Here is a 21,920-nt window from a genome sequence, read left to right as displayed (position 1 = left end):
TTGATTGATTGCATTTGTATACTGCCCCATTATATATCAGTAGTAATACTTATTGCTGTTGGGAATTAACTGCTCGTACATTTTTACATGACTAATAAGGAAAGCAATGCCACCAGTGCCACTTAACTAGACTGCTGGTAGTTTAATGTTCTCTTAAAGAACAGAATGAGGAGCTAACTACAGGTTATGCCATGGTTAGCCAATATGGCACTGTCCAGATGTTGTCAGTCCACAATTCCTATCAGTTCCAGCTAGCCTGGTTAGGGAAGCTGGGAGTGGTAGCCCACATCTTGAGAACAATACAACTTGGCTACTTCTGGATTATGCTCAAGTGCAGTGCTTCTCTCCCCCTCCCCTTTTAGAAAATAGTTTAGGAAGGGGTGATTGAGAACAGAGAAGTCTGATTCAAAACAGATTTACACTAAAGCAAGTCTTATTCAATTCAACAGGATTTGTTTCCTTGTAAATATGCTTAGGATTGGCGTATTGGTGAGGTTTTGAATACTGCCTGAAATGTGGTCTTCTGTGTGGCGCAACAAGGATCTCAGTGCTCTGCCATCAGGCCCTGTCATGTCTACTTGTCTCTGGCAGGACATTATGCCCCATTACTTATTGTGGGTGAAGTTTGCCACTGAAAGTCATTGAGTGGATTTAAAAGCCCAGAAAGTCTTGGGACAAGACAGGATTTACAGCATTGTTCAAAATTGGTATATCTTCCTGAACAAGCTTTCTTCCCTTTCTTTTGTGGCATGGGAAGTGCAGCGTTCCTTCTTTCCTAGTTGCAGAAGCCCTGGGCCATGTGGGAGGAAGGACCCACCCTGCAGGTTCTCCCTGTGCCAACATTGCTCTCGTTTCTGTGTGGGTGGTTCTCTGGTGTGGAGAAGAGTCATGGTGTGGATGGACTCCTTTCACGTGGCCTGGGGCTTCTGATTTTGTCTGAGCATTCTGAAAAGGATCCATGCAAGTAACATGATATGAGGTCTTAAGGTTTGAATCTACATATGCAGCAAAGTGAATTACCACTTCAGGCACATTTTTGAAAGCTTTCCTGCATAAAAAACAGTTTTCTATTTTTACACAAACGGTTCGGCTAGATATTCAACTTGCAAGATGTTTTTAATGTTGTGATTGGGAAGTACTCAAAGGCTGTACTTGTCCTACAGATGCATTCAGTCTAAGATGGTCCATTTCAGAGATCCTCTCACCTTAGTGAGCGGACTTTATCACCTCATTTTGCTGCATATGTAGATTATCTGGTCCAAGCTAAAGGGATCTGTGCATCAAGCAATTCTCTTGGCTGCCCTTGTGAAATCCTCTCAGGATGTGTTTCTTGGATTGCGTCTGCAATTTGTTTTGCTTGATTGTCAGTATCTTTACAGAGTTGTCATCTCTGAGTGCATGCAGCACGCTGCAGCAATATTTGCCTTCCCTTCTACACAGCAGGAATGCTTAGAAAAAGGAATGTGACACACCTACAAGCTTTGAGAGAGATTTCTTGAGGAAGGTTTAAGAACTTGTTGTATGAAAATGGGAACTTCTCAGACAATCAGCCCTGTTCATTTGTTTTTTCTCTCTCTCTCCCTCCCACAAGATTTTCCCGACTGTTGAGTGAGGAATATAATAGTGGTTGATATCATAGGAAGTGCCAGAATTGAAATGGAGCTGGAAAGGCCTGGTGATGCTAAAATAACAGGTAACCTGCAAAACGTTGGCTGGTTTTGAGTGTCTCAAAACAAAGATTAAGATTTAGTAGACTTCAAGCTACACTCTTGATCGGTTTGTCAGTCAGAACTTGGCAAGTGTCATCCTGTAGAGATCAAGTTTGTTTTCTGAAAATAGAGTCCTTAATTCATCTTGGGAGACTGGAGTTGCTAAACTGTTGTTCTCTCCTAACTCACTAATTGACTGTGTTAATTGTAACTGAAGTAATGGGAAAAAGTTCTTCTGGCACTATCATCTCTTGACCAAGTGCCCTTGTATATGCAGTGCATCACATTGTATGTTTTTTGTATATGCTTTGAAAGATACAGTGCAAAGATCTACAACACTGCAGTCCCACAACATCCTAATGTTCCAATATATACAGCTGGAATACATTCTGCAGAGGGAATTTTGTATGTTTCCAATTGCTTTGCACCATTTTACTTGTTACAAAGCTTTTATGGAGGGGCAACTTCTTCTTTACTGAATCTGGAATTCAGCTTCTTTGTATGTCAGAGTTCCTGGAAAAGGAAGCCCTGAGATTTTTAAGAACGTATCCCCCTCTGTTAAATTGTTGAGCAAGCTTCCCACAATTGCTGCCCTGGGGCCCTTTGGCTTTACTGCCTATCTGTTGCTCCTATTAGTAGCTCCTACCACCTTGGCCCTTGCTGCTAAGTTCCTTAATATTGTGCATCAGTGCTTACTGCCAGTTTTCTAAATAAGCCCACGCAAGTTAGTAGTCTGCTACATTTTTTACTAGACCGCTGAGGGGCTGGTAGAAGAGGGACGGACTCTGCATTTCTCTGCTTGATTTGGAGGAGTGGGCTTCCTGCCTCTAGTAGCCTGAGTGGTTTCTGTGTTGGGTGCCGAGGAGGGCTGGAGCTGTCCATTCCCTCCTCTGCCAGCTCACTCACTAGCCTGCATGGAATTTCATGGACTTTGCTGGTGTGCACATTTATGCAATGTGTATAGTATGGTGCATATATATGTATGCAGTGTGCTATATAAAGCACATGTGTAAGGGAATACAGATATACAGGAGTCCTGTCATCCACCAGGACATAGAGGCACAAGGGCAGCAGCTCAGGAGGCCCAATAAAGAGAACTAGGCCTACATGGAAAGGGATTGATGGTTCTAAGTTCTTGCCCATCACTACTTTTCCTGCTTTTCTTTTTATTGCTGTCAAATTGTTATGTTATGGTTGCTACCATGGACAACTGTAGGAGGAAGGGTGGGTTATAAATTTAATAAATAATAGTCATCCATCATAATCATCACTGAAATCCCAAACCAGTGCATGTGCACTGCCATGCCTCCCCTCTTTTAGAAACACATGATTCAGCTTTATCTTGACACCATTTTAAAGGTAGTGATATAACTGCTAGTTGCAAGTGTGTCTATGTAAGGTGATAGTATATTGTCTGCTGTAGAATGTTGATAAAATAAGATTATTTTACTATCAGGTTCCATTAGGGGTCTGAGAGGTTTTATACTATTTATTTGTGTTGCATTTAATTTTGTTCTTGTTTGCTGTATTTTATTTATTTTAGTCATAGACCAGCACATGTAGATCTGTGTATCTAGGTGACAGTATTTTTAGCTATGTACCTAAGGGAATAATCATCAAAAATTTCAGCTAAGTGGAAAAGTTGTAGTTCTGTACTTCGTTTTGTTCGTTAGTAGCTTGCCATGTGGCTGGCTACTGTCATTATATTAGCCAACTTTCTTGTTTTCTTTTTTGGGGGGGACTACTGTAAGAATCCTTAGCAAAAAGGCTGTGAAGTAATATGGATGTAAATTAATTTCACTCTGATAGCCGTAAGGAGATCCAGAACTGGTGCTCTAGGCTGAACTATGCAAACAAAGCACACTCCTTTCTATTCAACTTTCTCTTCCTCTCAAGATTGAAGTTTTCACAGAAACTGGAAGGGTTTGCTTTCAAGTATCCAATAAATGATGAAGACTGAGATGTAAGTGGATTGTATGGTCTAGGACAGGAGAATGCACCCATGTTGGGCCTAATTAGGCTCATGGTATGGAGGTTCCTCCCCCTGGTCTAGGACCAAGATATGGCATGATGGGGACAGAGTTGTGAACTGAAGCCCAATCTCCTGTCAGCTAAAATAGTTGGTTTGGTCCATTTTATTTTCAGGAGACATTCACAAAATACAGCCCACAATTTTAATGCTTCCCTCTACAGCTGTGAGAAAATTGCTTTTTAAAATGCAGAAATGAATGATTGCTGAGATCTTAAAGGTCCACACATTTTGCATCGAATAGAAGATTGTGTAGTAATTTTTCATGTGCTGGCCTGCATTGTTAACTAATATCTAGTGCTCATGCTCTTGAACTCTGTTCCAAGTACAAAATTCTGCACTTGATAGTGTTGCAATGGCAGAATTTTGGAAGACATGAAGCCCTGGCTTATATATCTAAATCAGGTTTACTGCTAGTTGGTTGATGCTGGCTTCGCATATGAGCTCATGTGGGGAACACCTTCTTCCATGACAGTTCTGAGCAGGATTTTGTGAAGCTTTCTGAATAGATCTCGGTGTAGAAATTTGATAGTGTGGATTGTTGAAAAATAATAGCCATCCATACATGGCATAGGGAGGCTTCTTAGGATGCTGAATGGCTTTGCTTTTTCTGCTTCCTCTGGGCAGGTGGGGGTAGGTTGAAGTTTCAATCCCTAGTGGTATGTCTATACTGATCTTGCTATGTTTGTATTCCAGGCAAAATACTGGTGGTTTGTGAGTAACTGGCAAAATGCAGTGTTTTGAAATGAATGGTAAAGCATAGCTTTAGCTTGGGCATGCACAGTGGAGAGAGCAGAGACTGCGTTAAGAAAGAAGCAAAACAAACCTTAGGAAGGAAGATGGGGTTGGAATGGAGGGAGTACTTTGCAAAATTCACAACAAATGGACTTATCTATTCTGATACATGCATCTTATTTTTATTATTAGCGTCCGTTGAAGTCTGTTAATGGGCTGCAATTTCTTGTTCCCCTTCTTTCTCTCAGGAGCAAAGTTTGTAGAAGGACTATCGGTACTGATTCTGTTTGCTTAGATGATTCAGAGAATTTGCAGAACATGAACTTTCCTCTGATACAGGAGTTGGCTTGCAACACATTTCCTTTAAGGGAGCCCAGTAGGCAAGTTGGTGTTGGTTTGCATACAGGGGTGGATGCATGTTCCCAGATGTTATGTTGAGTTTGTGATTATCCTGGTCCTTATTCTGTTAAATTCTGAGTTGCTGGCTTCTATTGGAACAAATTTTCTTATGAAAGAACCATGATTGTGTAGATGTATAGCTTGTTGAAGCAACCATTTTATATCAGGCTGACCACTAGTTCCCCATCTGTATTTCTGGGATCTTACATATTTTTTCCTTCACAACTACAGAGATGAAACTGAGCCAGTGTTGACATACTTTGAAACAGATAGGACCACAGGTTATCCAAACATCCTATTAGGAATAAAACACTTAGCCAGATAATTTTGAGAGAGGCGTGTCAATATCATTTTCCTTTTCTCGTATGAATATAAATATGCTTTATAGTTCAAAATATTTTCAACTTTCATGTTAGTGAGCAACTAGTGTCTTTGCCATTCTTGTAATATTGTTAAAATCTTGGTCACTTGGTCTGTTTAACAAATGGACAATTGAGGTTGAGAATGATTTGCCTAAGGCTAACTGTGTTTCATAGCTAAACAGGATTTGAACCCCAGTCTCAAGGCTATTTCTGGTGAATTGTTAGTTTTTCATATTTTGCAGTTTGGCTGAGACAACTGCCTAAAGCCATTTGGAAGAATTAAAAGTCCTGGTAACTTGAATTTGCTTGTAAGACTTGAATTCTGCAACAATTCTGATTATGCTTGTGATCCAAAGTAATGAAATAAGGCTACACACACAGTGTGTTGGCATCTGTTAGGAACAATATATGGACTATATTTCTCCCTTGGCAGTAGCTCTACCTGTTAACAATTTTTAGAAAAGTGTATGTGTGTGAGAGAAAATGCACAGATTTTGATAACTGTGAGCATAAATTCCGGAGTCAGAATCTTTAATTTTTTTTAGTAAATATGGCATGTGGAAAGAGGTTAAGCCTTCAAAAAAGAGAAGAACTACTATCTAACAGCACCCTTCCCTCAGTGATGCAGAACATAATACGTGGTGGAACGTAAGAGGCCTGTACAGTTACATTGCTTGGGCAAAACTCCAAAGGTCTCAATACAGGCAATATTTACATAAGTTGAACCAACCCCATTTAGGAAAGTAGCAGGAAATCCAGCTGCCACTGCGCGGTCAGCAAAAGATTAAAAAGCACACAGACTTCTGTAGTGGGGGGACTCCTTTGCACTATTGAATGGCAAGCTTAGCAAAGACACAGAACAGGGGCTGTCCTATATTGTACTAGGTACTGCTGTTTATGAATTAAAAGAAGCTGGGCATAAGTTGCCTGGCTTAGTAGTATTCCAGTATCTGCAATACTGGGATTCTATTTCTCTGCTCCTTTTTAATGTGGTAGTATAGGCTGCTTTTCATAGAAATTATACACACAGCAATATTTCCTTTTCTTAGCTTATTGAAAGGAACTCGTTCTTTAAATGGCACCAAGTATCACTAAGATTTAGGCCCTTACCGCCCCAAATGAGACAGCACCGTCTCCTTTAATTTTATGTCTTCAAGCTCCCTGTTGATTATTGCCTGTCTAATAATTAAGGCAGTTTCGAACAACTGAATGGAACTACTATTTGAAAGTCATCTGATCTCTAATGCATCCTTTCTGTCCCTCCATCCTTCTCTTTACATCACTAGTTCCTGACGCTTCATGCAAAGGGAGGGTGGGAAGTTCTAGAGCATTTGTTATCAATTAAGCAGTAAATACATTCCCAAAACGTAGGTCTTCTGAGTGGTGTGTGTGTGTCTGTGTATGTTTGGTCAATGGGCAAGATTGTAAAGGGGAAAAAAGGAAGAGGCGTCTCCCGTAATCTAGCGTGATTCAGACTGGCACAGCCGTTTTGTTTTGGTAAACCAGTTAAGCAATTAAGCAGTCCAGGGAATAGCCTTATCATGAACTAATCACTCCCCTGGGTACACGACAGTATGAAATGTAGCCAGGATACATGGTCTTGACATCCTGCAAAATGCAATAATCCCTAGAATCGAGCCACACTCCCTTGAGCCATTTTACTGCTATTTTAAATCCCTTTGTTACTTCAGAAAGGAAACTAACAGGGTTGCCAGAACAAGATTTCTGAAAAGGAGGTGGCAGAGCTATTCCATTTCTGAAATAAGAACATTTTTTGCTAAGTATTCAACTAAGGCATATGCATGAAAGGTCTGCTTATATATATGCTGCCCTGGGCTCTTGCTGGGAGGAAGGGTGCGATATAAACCAAATAAATAAATAAATAAATAAATTACATGTCATATAATTATATATCATGTCATATGTTATGTTCTGTTATAAACCAATATACATGCATTTTAAGAATTACTATGATGAAGACGTTGAAAAACCAGCTTGCTTCTGTTATCTCTTTATTTTGGATTTATTGGGATATAGTATGGTTATACTATGGTTTTATATGGATATAATATGGTATAGCAGAATAATCCCAGGTACTCTGTTGCTTAGCCACCTAAGAATTTGATATTGAAGGCCAGGAATTTGAGAAATTTCTTCAACCCTGTGCAAGTTGCTTCTCAAAAGCTGTTTTTGATACTCTGATGCTACTGCCTGAGAATCTGAAAATACTGTGATGCAATAAAGCAAAAGGAATTTGCATTCCCCTTGGGAAGGGCTGTCGTTCAGTGGCAGAGCATCTGCTTTTCATGCAGAAGGTCTCAAGTTCTCTCCCCAGCATCTCTAGGTAGGGCTGGGAAGGTTCCCTGCCTGAAACTCTGGAGAACTGCGCCCAGTCAGTATTGAGCTAGGTGGACCCAATGGTACAATAAAGCAGCTGCCTGTGTTGTTCTCAATTGGCCTTGAGTAAATAGTTCTTTCTCTGCCCCAATTCCTAGTAGGTAAAATGCGAGTCTGGCAATCCATATCAGGAGTTCAGATATGATACCAGAAACTTTGTATGCTTCTGCCATACCTAGTAGACAAGGGTGGTCTCCCTCATTGCTCCCTGTTTCCTAATTTAGATATTGATCCCGTGAAGTGAGCCTGTCAGCCTTGGCTTAATTCTTGATGGGCATATTCTGCCATCTGATTGCAACCTTTTAAGATTCACTTAACCAGTTTCTTATGTCACACCGAGACCCTTGTTAGGGAATGACAGCTTCATATTTCACCTGCGCTTTTTAAATTTTGTTTTAACACCTTGTATAAACCAGCCTTGCAAAGAAGTCAACAAAAGTGAGTAGCCCACAAACATTTTTACTAGCCTGCCCACCCTTGCATACCCTTCGTGTTTAGTCCAACAACACAATCCTGACTTTTCTAAAACTTCCTTGTCTGGTGGCCTAGAAGCAATTGTCCCAGGTGAGTGGCTATTGAAAAGCAGATCTGAAAAAGACAACCCCCCTTAGTATATTAGTATTTAAACAATATTGCAAATAATATGTTTGAATGAACTGAGAGTCCTCTTGACCCCAGCCTGAGATGCAGCCTGAGAGAGGGAAAGAAGATGGAGCAAACCTTACTTCTCTGCTTTGTTCAACTAGATGATAGGATATATGCCACATTTCCTTGCCAGCTGTCCAGGACTAAAAATATACCTTACCTGCTGCAGGGTATCAACTTTTTCACCTTCTGCTGTTTCTCAATAAGATAGAAAAGCAGCTGAGAGCACAGTTAAACATGATTGCATGTTGGAAAAGGAGCAAACCTAGTTTAAACGCTCTTGGGATTGTTAAAACAGATGTATTTTGCACAGTCAGGGAGCAGTAACAATACCTTGTATTTCCATAGTGTTCAGCATATATTGTACTTGGTGTGCTTAACATAAAAGAGCTTGCTTTTCCTAAAGTTGTCTTTAAGCAGTGGTCCATTGTCCTCTGGCGAGGGTGCTGAGAGAAGTGCCACCTCTTTGAACTCAGAGTTTTTTTTAAGGGGGCTTTCCCTGCAGTTGTGTTGAGCTTCAAAGGATAAAATACAACAGTTCCAGGTTGTGCAAGACATCTGATGATGGGCATTGGAGGTGCTCTGAGTGACTTCGCTGCCCAGCACCAAATTGCCCAAGTCTGGAGCTGGAAGGTGAGGGGACTCTTCCTCACTGCAGTTATGCAGTGCAACAGCTTCATACTGGAGCAGGGGATTATTAGAACCAAATAGCCTGTGAATGGGGATTGTGCCAGGTAAGGCTACATAAAGCTGTTCTTCTGGGAGTCAGTCCTGCTGAACATGGGGGACATGCTTCTGAGTAACGTGCATAGGCTTGTGGTGAAGGGGCAGGGTAATGCATTTTGTAATGAGAGTGATAGTGAGGCTGGCAACATCTGAAATAACCAGGACATAACAGTTCTTGGGGGGTAAAGTGGTTATAGAGGTGGGAGACTGTCTTCCTTCTTCCCTACACACCTCCCCCCCTCTCCTGGTGCTCCCATGTCTTAGGTGGCAAGAGGGATAGGACTAAGGGTATTTACCAGGCTAGAGGTAACTCATCCTCCTTGTACCTTCAGTGGTAACTGATACCCAAGCACCTAACTGCTGCTTATTGAAATGACAGGCAGCCTGGCAAAAATATTTGAGCAGTCAAAAGAAAAAAGACAAACTGAATGCCCTGCACTCCTTACCGCTATGATTAACTTTGTTTTACTATAGTTTCCTAATGAAGCTCATCTTTATAAGGATGGAGCCTTCTGTAATATAGAAACACCAGCACGGGATCATTGTGAATGTTGCATGTAGCTGGTGAGAAGGGAGAGTTCCTGTGTTTGACTGGAAGCAGGAGACAAGAAGATGAGAATGATAAAAGGGGGGGAGGAAGCAGAGGAGGTATTTGTTTAGGAGAGGCCTAGTCACTAAAGCCCTCTGAGCAAAGAAACCCCTGCTGATAACACAGCTGAAAATAAGAGGATCTGTTTCTCTCTTGACTTGAGAGGAGTGGCACTCCGTAATAAATGACTGTGTGGCAGCTGTCTGCCAGTTCCTTGAGTCTGGCTGGACTTAATCCTGTCAGCAGGGCCTACATCCTGGAAAAGAGCAGCAGCCAGGACCGCAAATGCCGATTTAAAGCTAAATTCATAGAGACTGTGAAATAACAGCTTTATTAAGATCAGTCAAAATGTATGTTGTGGAATGTGAGTTCTTGAGTTTCCCAGAACCCTTCCTCAGTCTTGATCTTAAAAAAAAACACAATATTTTTTTCTTGCCTTTGTGTAAAAAACAAACCCCAAAGCCACCATCACTAGGATGCAGTCAATGGTGACATAAATAAAAAGTTTCTGTGTGTGAAGGGGAGTGTTCTTGGTTCTTTTTTCTTAAAACAAATATTAATTGGATTGATTTCTGATATTAAAATGCAATGAGATTTTGTGCAGCCTTTATGCATAAAATACAGGCCAAAGGGTGTTGCACACTAGTCTTTTGATGAAAACCTTAGGAAAAGCTAGGTATAAAATGTTGTGGGTACTTTGTAAGCTGGTCCTCCTTGGAGGAAAAGTTTGTTCTTTGCATTTCATTCCCTTGCTCAAGGGTCTCCTATTAGTGACCTCTGAGCTGTGACCCAAAAGGAAAGGTTTGTTGTGAGATATGGTTTTCATGACGCACCAGTGTGTTCCTCACACCCCGTCTTTTTATTGCAGTGGACTTTTTCCTCCCCCTGGGGTGTGGGGGAGGGGTAAGGAAGAAAGAAAAGCAGAGCACAGTGAAAGTAGACTACAAATTTTCAAATGCAAAATAAAGTGCAACTAATCTTTTAACCCTGAAATAAAATTATATAATTTGAATGAAAAAATCCTTGTGGCATCCTAGAATTTCATGAATTGTATTCAGTGAAGTCCCACAAAATGTTCTGATAATCATGGGGGACTGGAATGCAAAAGTAGGGAACAGAGAAGAACGAGGAATTGTGGGGAAATGGGGCTAGGGAGACAGAAATGAAACAGGAGAAAGACTTATTGAATTCTGTGAAGCCAGTAATTTGTTTCTTGCGAACACATATTTTGAGCAACCGAAAAGACAACTGTACGCGTGGACATCACCAGATGGTCAATATTGGAATCAATTTGATTATATAATTGGTAGCAGAAGATGGAGAAGTTCCATACTTTCTGTGAAACCAAGACCAGGATCAGACTGCGGTACAGATCATGAACTGGTAATATCGAAAATCAGAGTAAAGCTAAAGAACAACAACAAAACAATCATAATGCCAAAATACAATTTAAATAACATCCCAGAAGCATATAAAGATCAAATAAGGAACAGGTTTGAGGCTTTAAACTTAGTTGACAGAGAACCAGAAGAACTATGGAGTGAAGTCAGAGACATTATCAGAGAAGAATGCAAAAAGACAATACCTCTACTTAAAAAGAAAGATCTCAATGGATGATTGAAGAAACTCTTAAAATGGTTAAAGAGAGAAGGAAAGCAAAAGCAAAAGGAGATAGAAACACAGTCAGAACCCTAAATGCAACCAGAAAACGACTAGTACGTAGGGACAAAGAAAACTATTACAATAGTTATTGTATAGAAATAGAAAAGGACAACAAAATGGGAAGAACAAGAGCCCTATTCCAAAACATTAGAGAAATGAAAGGGAAATTTAAACCACGAGTAGAGATGTTGCATAATCGACAGGGGAACACACTGACTGACCCAGATGAAATAAAAGGAAGATGGAAGCAATACACTGAAGAACTCTATAAAAGAGATGACAGGATGACAGATTCATTCACGGAGGAACCATATGATGAAGAACCAGAAATTTAGAATGTGAGGTGAAAGCTGCTCTTAAAATACTTGGAAGAAACAAATCACCAGGACCAGATGGCATACCAATAGAGTTGTGGCAAGCTACTGAGACCAAATCCTTCCAAATTTTGACAACAAATATGGAAAACTAAACAATGGCCCACAGACTGGAAGCGTTCAATATACATCCCAATTCCAAAGAAAGGGGATCCCAGGGAATGCAGTAATTATCAAACTATTGCCTTAATATCCCAGACAAGTAAAGTAATGCTCAAGATTCTACAACAAAGGCTCTTACCATATATGGAGCAAGAAATGCCAGACATCCAAGCTGGATTTAGAAAGGGAAGAGGCACCAGAAATCACATCGCAAAAATACGTTGGATAATGGAACAGAGCAAGGAATTTCAGAAGAAAATCACCTGTGCTCTATAGATTACAGCAAAGCCTTCGACTGTGTAGATCATGAAACACTATGGAATGCTTTCAAAGAAATGGGGGTGCCACAGCATCTGATTGTCCTGATGTGCAACCTATACTCTGGACAAGAGGCTACTGTAAGGACAGAATAGGGAGAAATGGATTGGTTCCCCATCGGAAAGGGTGTGAGACGGGTGTATTTTATCACCTTATTTGTTTAATCTATACGCAGAACATATACGGAAAGTGGGATTGGATCAAGATGGAGGTGTGAGAATTGCAGGGAGAAATATCAATAATTTAAGATATGCACACGATACCATACTACTGACAGAAACCAGTAACCATTTGAAACGAATGCTGATGAAAGTTAAAGAGGAAAGCACAAAAGCAGGACTTCAGCTGAACATCAAAAAGACCAAAGTAATGACAACACAAGATTTATGTAACTTTAAAGTTGACAATGAGGACATTGAACTTGTCAAGGATTATCAATACCTCGGCACAGTCATTAACCAAAATGGAGACAATGGTTAAGAAATCAGAAGAAGGCTAGGACTGGGGTGGGCAGCTGTGAGAGAACTAGAAAAGGTCCTCAAATGCAAAGATGTATCACTGAACACTAAAGTCAGGATCATTCAGACCATGGTATTCCCAATCTCTGTGTATGGATGTTAAAGTTGGACAATGAAAAAGGCGGATAAGAGAAAAATCAACTCATTTGAAATGTGGTGCTGGAGGAGAGCTTTGCGGATACCATGGACTGCGAAAAAGACAAATAATTGGGTGTCAGAACAAATTAAACCAGAACTGTCATTGGAAGCTAAAATGATGAAACTGAGGTTATCATACTTTGGACACATAATGAGAAGGCATGATTCACTAGAAAAGACAATAATACTGGAAAAACAGAAGGGAGTAGAAAAAGAGGAAGACCAAACAAGAGATGGATTGATTCCATAAAGGAAGCCACAGACCTGAACTTACAAGCTCTGAACAGGGTGGTTCATGACAGATGCTACTTGAGGTTGCTGATTCATAGGGTCTCCATAAAAGTCTTAATCGACTTGAAGGCACATAAGAACAGAAGTCCCACTGCAAACCCATTGAAATTAATGAACCTAAGTTTTTATTAACTTCAGTGGGCCTACTCTGAGTAGGACTAGCATTATATGCTACCCCATTATTAGAAACCTATGGTTTTAAAAAGATATGGTCAAATGTTCCCTGGAAATATGAGTGGTTGCTAGGTGGAGGTGTGAACTTTCCCTTCATTCTAGGTAACCCAATCTTTGTATCTCTGGTCTGTGCTCAAAACTGGATCACTTTCATACGTATGGTTACCCATGGGTCACTTGATTCTTGCTGCTCTGTTCTTTGTAGGTATTAGGCAGGAGGGAAGTTTTTTTTTCATAGTGTTCATTAACCTGAAGAGGCTGGCTTTTGATGTCATGGTTTGGGAAAACTCTGCTGCTCAGTCATAGCTTCCAAGTGAGGTGTTAATAGCAGCCGTTTAATAGCAACAGTTTCTACTTACAGCACTATCACTGCATTTCCAGTGGGGAAATGGTGGAAGGTTTTGTTTCTGAAAAGATAGAAAAATCTCGGAGGTAGTTGAAGGTCATAACAGGGGCAGTCTCGGGGGGGGGGGGAACGGGATGAGCACCGTTCTACTGCTTCCTGTGCATGGACCAACTGATTAAATGCTCTCCTGTCCCCCAACGTGATTCCTCTCCTGATGCTGACTGAACAAACAAACTGAACATGGGCAGCCAGTAAGGAAAAAAATACCCCAAAGTTAGAAGAAAAACTGCTGTATAAATGTGCACTGACCAGATTAGCTTTCACCCATTTCCTTTTCAAAGCATGGAGGAAAGCACATGTTGCTGTGAAGATGGAACAGAGTAAATTTATTCTTCAGAAAGTTTAAGACCTGTGTGCTCTTGTTCTGCTTGCCAGGTCTGTAAGCTGGGGCTGTGAGAGGAGATGCCCTGCCTTCCCTCCCAACTAACAGGTGCAAAGAGCAAATGCCCACAGAGAGTTCTGACATCATTGGATTGTAGCTTTTCCTTCATCACAGCATTACAACTTCTCTGGTTTCCAGCATGCCTTAATACGAACAGTCAGGCTGATTGCCTCTTGCCTGTTCATCATCGTGTTGCATGTCTAGGCATCTGCATGACCAATTGATGGGACACAAATGTCTCTAGCGTGCAAACTGGTATCTGAAAACGATAATTGCAGCAAGCCTCTTCATTACGGTGCCTGCTGCAATTCCAGATTGTCTGCTCACAGGTTTGGTTAGAGTTTTTTAAATAAAAAGAGCCAGCTGTAGCAATGAGCATTGCGATGCCACTCAGGTGGTTTTACTTCCTACTGCTGCTGTATTCCCTGTTGTGTAGGCTACTTTCCATCTGGAATTAATACTTTTTTTAACAGATAGTTTAGATCCTTCATTTTAAAGATACGTCTTCAAGAGGGAGATAGAGGCCTTGATAGAGGAAGCTCAAATTTGCTTCTTTGCCTTGTGGACATGGAAGAGGTCATTAAACTTTTCTTTCTTTCTCTCTTTCTCTCTTTCTCTCTTTCTCTCTTTCTCTCTTTCTCTCTTTCTCTCTTTCTCTCTTTCTCTCTTTCTCTCTTTCTTTCTTTCTCTCTTTCTTTCTTTAACTTCCTGCCGAAAGAACACTTTTGAGATTTCAAATCTTGTGTTCCACATTTTAAATATAAAGTGGTCCAGTTAACAGAATTGTTTCTTCTGTCATCTAATCAACATGGCAATGAACATTCTGAACTAACTTGTTTACAAGACTTTTGTGAATTTCAGAATCTCCCACTGCTTAGAAAATCTAGATGCTTTTTGCTTGCGTATTCTAGATGGAAATTCCCTTCTGCAAATTGTAGATTTAAGAAGCACAATGGCTACTGTTCTTATTCCTTACGATTGGAATATTATTATTCAAAGTACAGGGACTACATATCTTGTGCCCTGGTTTCTAGAACTGGGATACGTAATTCAAAAATATAAGCAAGAATATTTGCGTGAAACCACATTTAAAGTGTTTTAAGTCTAGTAATATATGTGTTCATAATATGCCTGTGTGTTAAGGCCTCTGTGACTTTAACATACACAGATCTTTGTCATTGTCTTTCTGTGGGATGAGCTCAGGGTGGAAAATAATTTTGTTAAACTTGGGAGCCTTTTGTGGGCCAGTAAAGCAGTTTTGATTCATGAAACCTCTTGCTTTGCATCTTTCCTTCATTTTCCTGTAACCCTGTTTTTGGCTTCAGCCCCTCTTTCCCGCTGCCATTACCATTTAGTTTCGGAGCTGAGTGGCTGAAACAGCTGCAGATACAGTTTTTTTGGCACTGCTGATCCCAAGAAGTCATTACGCACAACTGCAGATGAGTCCAGATGATGGGAACTTGTAGTGAGAATGAGTTGATAATGAGGACTAAAGCGGCAGATTAAACATGCTGTCGTATCCACAGTACAAAATGATCCCCATAACAAGGAACTCTGTATTCTTTTCATTTTTACTTGTATACTGCTTATTGTATACCAAAGTGTTGTACAATAAAATGCCATAGAATACAAATAAAACAACTTAGTAAATTGATTAAAAATGTCAATGGTGCATGGTTGGGTCACATTTTGGAGAAAGCCTATTTAATAAAGACATTTTGAACATTTGAGAGCTAGGCACGTTACTTTTCTAAACACTAGACCGAGCTTAACGGGAGAATTAACGTTTACTACTACACACCAGTATGTATGAACCCAAGAGTGAAAGGTGTGATTCAAGACTAGCTAAACATTGGTAAGCAGCAGTCTTAAGGTAGTGGTAGGTATGGTGCAAGTGCACTCCTTCATATCCCAGCTGGATTGGCAGTCTTTAGACTGGTTTGTAGTATCTACCACTCAGTTGCCAATATCTCCTTTTTCAGCAAGGTGCTTGAGAGAGTATAGGCAATTTCAGGATGTTTGAATGAAGCAGATTGTCTTAACTCATTTCTGTTTGGTTTCAGGACTGATTTTTGGTATGGAGACTGGTTTGATTGCTCTGGTCATTGACTTTTATTAGGATACATGGGGGAAATGTGACCCTGTTGATTCTCCTTGATCTCTTGGTGATTTATTGAAGGCTTCTCTTTTACAGTGGTATTGAATAGATACCACCTTGTGTTTTTTTTAAAAGAAATTCTCAGGTTGCTGTTTTGCAGGACTCCTTGCAACATTTCCCTGTTTCCCAAATATTGCAGCCAGTGCCAAACTTGTTGCGAGAAACAGGAATGTGTATGACTTTGCTGCTGCTTTAGAAGACTACAGTAGAAGCCTGAAAACTCATTCCTGACATGTTTAGGTTGCTCCTATAAGCTGTCAGCCTTTGGAACACATGCACAATGGTAGCTAGCAAGTTTGATCTAGGGAACTCTTGCTATCAAAAGAGAGGTGACATTGCTTTGTGACTGCCTTTGTTGAGGATGACTCTGGGAATAGGTGTAACGCCCTACACCAAAGGAACATCTTATGTCTAATGTCCGGTGGTTATGAGAAAAGCAGTCCCATTGTGTGCCTCCGTTTATTTCCTAGAGTGTAAGGGACTGAACTGGGCGATGTTTGTTTTCAATTTTCATTAGTAGTTGCCTGAAGCGGCAGTGCAGATTTGAAATGGTAAATGTTGTTCTGACTTGTGTAGCCAAAGATGCTGCTAGCAGCTTTGAAAACTGTACCTCTTTGAATATCTTGGTTTCCAGTTTGCCTGAACATGTTTGTTAGAGCCTACTGCAACAGGCCAAACCCTTGTTTTCTGGCATTTTCTTAGCAGACCAGATAAGGCAGACAGCTGATTGAACAAAAAAAGGCTGTGAGGCAACATGTTGAGTGAAAGCAGCCTTCCTCATATTATGTGGATAGAAGCAGGGGATAGGCTTATAGTTCCATGGTATAGGACAGGTTTTGCATAGATAAGGTCCTAGATTCCATGTTTGATATCCGCCATTAAAAGGCTCTTGTAAAGGCTGCTAGTAAGATTTAAGCATTGCTGGTTTAGAGGGACAAATGTCCTTGATGCTGAATAAAATCAGCTCTTTACTTGAGAATTGCTGGTGGGAGCGGGTACCAGTTTGGATCACTTTTTACCCTTCCTTTCCTCTCCCATTTGGTTCACTTTGATTCACTTTTTACCCATCCTTTCCTCTCCCATTTGGAGCATCTAATATATAAAATCCCAGGGTTATCAAGCTAAAATCCCACGATGATATGGAACCCAGAGTGGGCTATGCCTCAGATATAGGTTCCTCAGATATGGTATCCATTGAGTCATCTAGAACAAGTAAACAGTCTGTAATTTGGAATACAGGAGTATGTATGCATCCTACATTAGGCACATGACAGCAACATCTTGACACCTACCGCAGACACTATTTAAAAAATTTATAGACTGCTTGATTGTAAAAAAAAAAAAAAAAATCTTTAAGTGGTTTACAAAGAACATTAACATTATAAATAAAACAGTTAAAAACAAGTAGTTAAAACATGCTTAAAATAATTAAAATAGCAACAGACTAAAATGATTAAAACACATCAACATCTAGAGGTGACATGATAGAAGTGTATAAAACCACACCTGGTGAAAGTGGATAGGGAAAAGTTTTTATCCTTCTCTTGTAGCATCAGAGCTCATGGACATCCAATGAAGCTGAATGTTGGAAGATTCAGGACAGACAAGAGAAAGTACTTATTAACATTGCACATAGTTAAACGATGGAATTTGCTCCCACAAGAGGCAGTGATGGCCACCAACTTGGATAGCTTTAAAAGAGGATTAGACAAGTTCTTTCAACTTGACATTGAAAGATATATCTCTCAAGGAATTGAAACCTCTCTTTGACTTTTTGTGGAAAGAATAAAGTAATGTTTATGAGATTTGTTGATTAATTAAGATAACTACTGGAGGAAAGTGATTTTATAATATAATTTTAGAGACAGGATTGTTATATATTGTAGACCTATAACTGATCTGCGACAAATCGGAAGTCAACATTTTGTTTTGTTGTTTTGTTTTTGTTTTGTTTTTTGTCTTTGAAAATTTGAATAAAAATTAATGATAAAAAAAGAGGATTAGACAAGTTCATGGAGGATAAGGTTATCAAAGGCTGTGTGTTCTGCCTACACAGTCTGAGGAGGTATGCTTCCGAATACTGGCTGCTGGAAACCACAGAAGGGGTTGAGAACAAGATGCTGGACTAGATGGGCCATTGTCCTATTCCAGCGGCCTCCTCTTATGTGTCTTGATAGGCTAAAAAAAGAAAAAGTTTAAAGCAGGCACCAAAAGGAATACAGCTATATATGGCAGGTTTAGCTTCCAGCCTAATGGTGTGCTTTACTTTTACAGTTTATTCCACTAAGGGTGACTGATTGCAACTCATTCTTAGTTGAGGCAGTGTTACGATGGGGGCAAAATCAACACCACTGACACTTGAGTGGCTCAGGCTCCACTGACTCCACAAAAGTGTGTGCTTGGTGTACCTGTGGGCCATCCCTTCTCATACAACTAGCCACAAGGTTTGCCACTATAATCTGAAAGCTCCTCTGTGTTCTGGCAGCCCAAGCTACTGAGCTGTCAAGTAAAACCAAGGTTTGGATAGGAAGAAGAGAGCTTAATCTCACGTTCTGGTTTGGATGACACACTAAGCCCTACCTTGGCTTGCCATGGTGTGGCAGCAAAAAGTACCAGGGAGGAGCAAAGCGACAGCAAACTTCTCTCCAATATTCTACATGCATATGTTGTCTCACTAAGCCAAAGTTTGGCTTCGTCGGTTGTGCAAGCCAGGCCTAACTTGCTTTTGCCATTGTATGATTGTGTAAAGGTGTGCTGGGCCACTATGGAACCAACTCCGTTATTGCAATCTTACATGTTAATATTTCCTAAATAAAGCAGAGGTGTAGCTGATTTGCCAGGATGCTGCTTTATGTAGATCAATGCAAGGAAACAAGTTTTTCACTCATACGTTTTGTTCAGACTGGCATTTGCAAATGTTGAAGATGCATCTGCTGTTCAGGTTGCTTGTAGTATTTTAAGTATTTTAGTAGGTATTGATAGCTAATCCTTTTGTTCTGTTTTTGTAACCTTATTGTTTGGCTTTCAATTAATTTGTAAGCTACCAAGAGAGCACTTCGGGCATTGAGGTAGGTTAAAAATGCTTGAACTGACTGTCATTTGATATTGCTATGACAGAGAATGTGATGTTCTGTTAGATCTTTAAGAAGAAGAAAACTTAAGAGGCTTGTCTTTAGCTAGGAGACCCATAGAGCTCCAGTCTATACTCTTAATTCCAGTGCAGCAGCTGATTTCTTAAGCTGCTCTTGAATTGAGTCAGTTGCGAAAGTTGTAAAAGTGAAAAATATTTTGGGAATTAGAGGCTTGCACGTTGCTGACACAAAATAGATATACCAAGTACCAGGCACTGACTTCTCAATCCTTTGGCTTAGGTTATCCAGTTTTTGTTTTCCTCATACTGCAAAGTCTGTCCAAAAGTCTGAGGGCTCTTCTGTTCCTGCTGGACATTTAGATTACACAGCATGAATCTTTACTGCTGTCAGATGGCCACCAACTCTGTACATCCTGCATGCTTGTATTCCAAGAATGCTACCTTTCATTTTTTGAAAAAGGTTTCTAGTCCTCATCAGGATGGACTGAGCAGTCTAATTCTGTTGTGTTTTAGTTTGGTATTGAATCATAGCTCCATTCCATCCTGTTCACATTGAAATTGTATGCATTTTGTATGTAAAATATGCATGTTTGTGTGCAGATTTTACATGCCAAAACTGCATAACAAAATCTGTAGAAATGTATAATCCGACTGGAGTTGCAGTTGGATCTGCAAGCAAGTTTGGGAGTGTTGTATTAGGCTGGTCCACTGCAAAAAGGGCACCAAATTCCTCCTCAATTCCTAGCTTTCATTGATATGTTTGAAGGGGAAAAGGTGACCTATTTGCTATAGAAACAGAGGCACGTACAAAGCTTAAACACATTATTTAAGTTGATAGTTTCCATGAGTTCTGGTTCTGTTTTATACTCTTGAGAATGACCATTGTAGATTTAAGTGTATGTCCAGTAAATAACCTGGCATCTACTTTGTTTCTGAAAATAAAATGCAAATTCTGATAACTGAATAGAGCTGACTATATAAGTAATTGCTTCAGTATCCAGCCTACATGATTCTTGGGCCTGAATAAGAAAAAGTCCTACTCCTGCATCCATGCCTTATTTTCTAACTGTCCCCATCTTAATTGTTTTGTTTTGCACATTTGTATCCTGCTCCTTCTGGAAGGAGCTCAGAGCAGCCTGTGTGTTATTTTTTTGTTCTGATTTCCTCCCAATAATCCTGTGAGGTGGGTCATGACAGCAGGCCTCAAATCACCGAGTAATAAGACATGCCAGAAATTTAATCAACTTAAATAAATAATAAAAAAAAGTTCAGTTGGTAGAGAGCTTTAATTTGTTCTTGTTTCTTTTTCTTCTAGATAGTTTTGTTCTGTTCCTCCATCTGTGCTGACACAGAACTGATTTCTCAAGTCACCACTGACCATCAGGGCCCCATTTGTACCAGCATCTCAGGAGGAAGAGGAAATCTACAATTTTAAGGTCAGTTGTAATCAGTATAATGTCTCTGCTCACCATGTCTCCTATCAGCCATCCTTCCTTTAGACTGCCACCTTTCCTCAGAAATGAGTGTAGGCTATTGAATAGCCACTTGCTGGGTCACGTGTGATAAGAATTGGCTTCATGTGAGCAGGCAGGGACTCTTGTACACTGGAGAAGTTTTATATTTTCAAAGTGTCAAAAGTACCACAAGTGACAAACTAAAGTGTGTGTGTGTGGGTTTGTAACTTTCATAGATGGACATGTAAAGCAGAGACTGGGTTTCCTTACGGACCCACCAGGGGTAAGGGTAAGCATTATTTATTTTTAGGCATATACATCCTTCTAGGGGAAGTTTCCCACCCACCTCTCCATATACTTCCTGAATTATTGTCTGAGGTATAGCAGCTTGTAAAGGCGTTGATGTTCAACCGATGGGAATTATATCCCTCTGGTTGGACACGTTCTAGCTGTGGCTGCTCTTTCTATGACCAGGCAATGGCATAGACTGCCAAGATTGTACTAATGAGTGAGTGGTCTATTAACAATGGCGTGTATGTCATGAACCTCCCCGTTCTACGAAAGGGACAACATCTGTCACCTGAATGCATTTAGTGTAGCACATGCTTCTCATTGGTTGTCAGCAGCATACAACAGTTGGCTCCCCCTCCCCTCCCTGTGATGTTAATCTTTTAGAGGCATGTGGGAAGAAGCAGCACAGGTGTCCTTGAATGGCACAAGGAAAGAAGTTGACACTTTCTTGGAACAAATTCTCAGTGTGTGTGAGAGTGACAAAGAGCGCTCTACTCTGGTTTATGAGGTTTTATACCAGGCATTACATTAACTCTCCTTGCACACCTTATGTCCATCTTTGCAGACTGCTCATTCAGAGCGAAGCAACATAAAAAATGTTACCATCCTGAGATGTTCAAGATGATAGACTTTAGTACTGGATACATAATCCAAGTTTTGTATCGAATTCACAGCCATTGGTATACTCTTCTTTGGCAGACATAATCTGTGTAACGTTGTGGGCTTCAGCAGTTACTTATCACTTTCACCTTCTGAAAAAGCACCTCAGCAAATGCTTGGTTGCAGCTGCTTTGAGGGCATTCTGGTGTCTGGATCAAGTGACCTGAAAGCCACCTAAGATGATGTTGCTGCTGCCTCCCCCTGCCTTCTCCGAAGGAGGATGATTGCAGGTATAGCAACAGTACTTGCGCAAGGGTGTATTCCTGTCACCAAGGCCAATGGTAGGGAACCTCTGCCTGTGGGCCTAATT

At 40.4% G+C, this 21,920-nt stretch overlaps 1 protein-coding gene across 13 annotated transcripts in view; it reads left to right on the top strand.

Annotated features, from left to right (window-relative positions):
• Positions 1-21,920, top strand: part of RREB1 (ras responsive element binding protein 1) — a 156,222-nt gene that overhangs the window by 55,301 nt on the left and 79,001 nt on the right. For 9 of the 13 annotated variants that reach the window (XM_061591432.1, XM_061591397.1, XM_061591439.1 and 6 more), the window contains one exon: positions 20,521-20,641. The gene's annotated coding sequence lies outside the window, so the exon portion shown is untranslated. Of the gene's footprint in view, positions 1-1,591; positions 1,694-20,520; positions 20,642-21,920 lie in introns of all 13 variants that reach the window. The other 4 variants (XM_061591417.1, XM_061591388.1, XM_061591379.1 and 1 more) reach the window with 1 other exon arrangement.

Source organism: Rhineura floridana, chromosome 1 (genome assembly GCF_030035675.1).
Source record: "Rhineura floridana isolate rRhiFlo1 chromosome 1, rRhiFlo1.hap2, whole genome shotgun sequence".
Taxonomy (NCBI): domain Eukaryota; kingdom Metazoa; phylum Chordata; class Lepidosauria; order Squamata; family Rhineuridae; genus Rhineura; species Rhineura floridana.
This window is presented reverse-complemented; position numbering and strand designations above follow the sequence as displayed.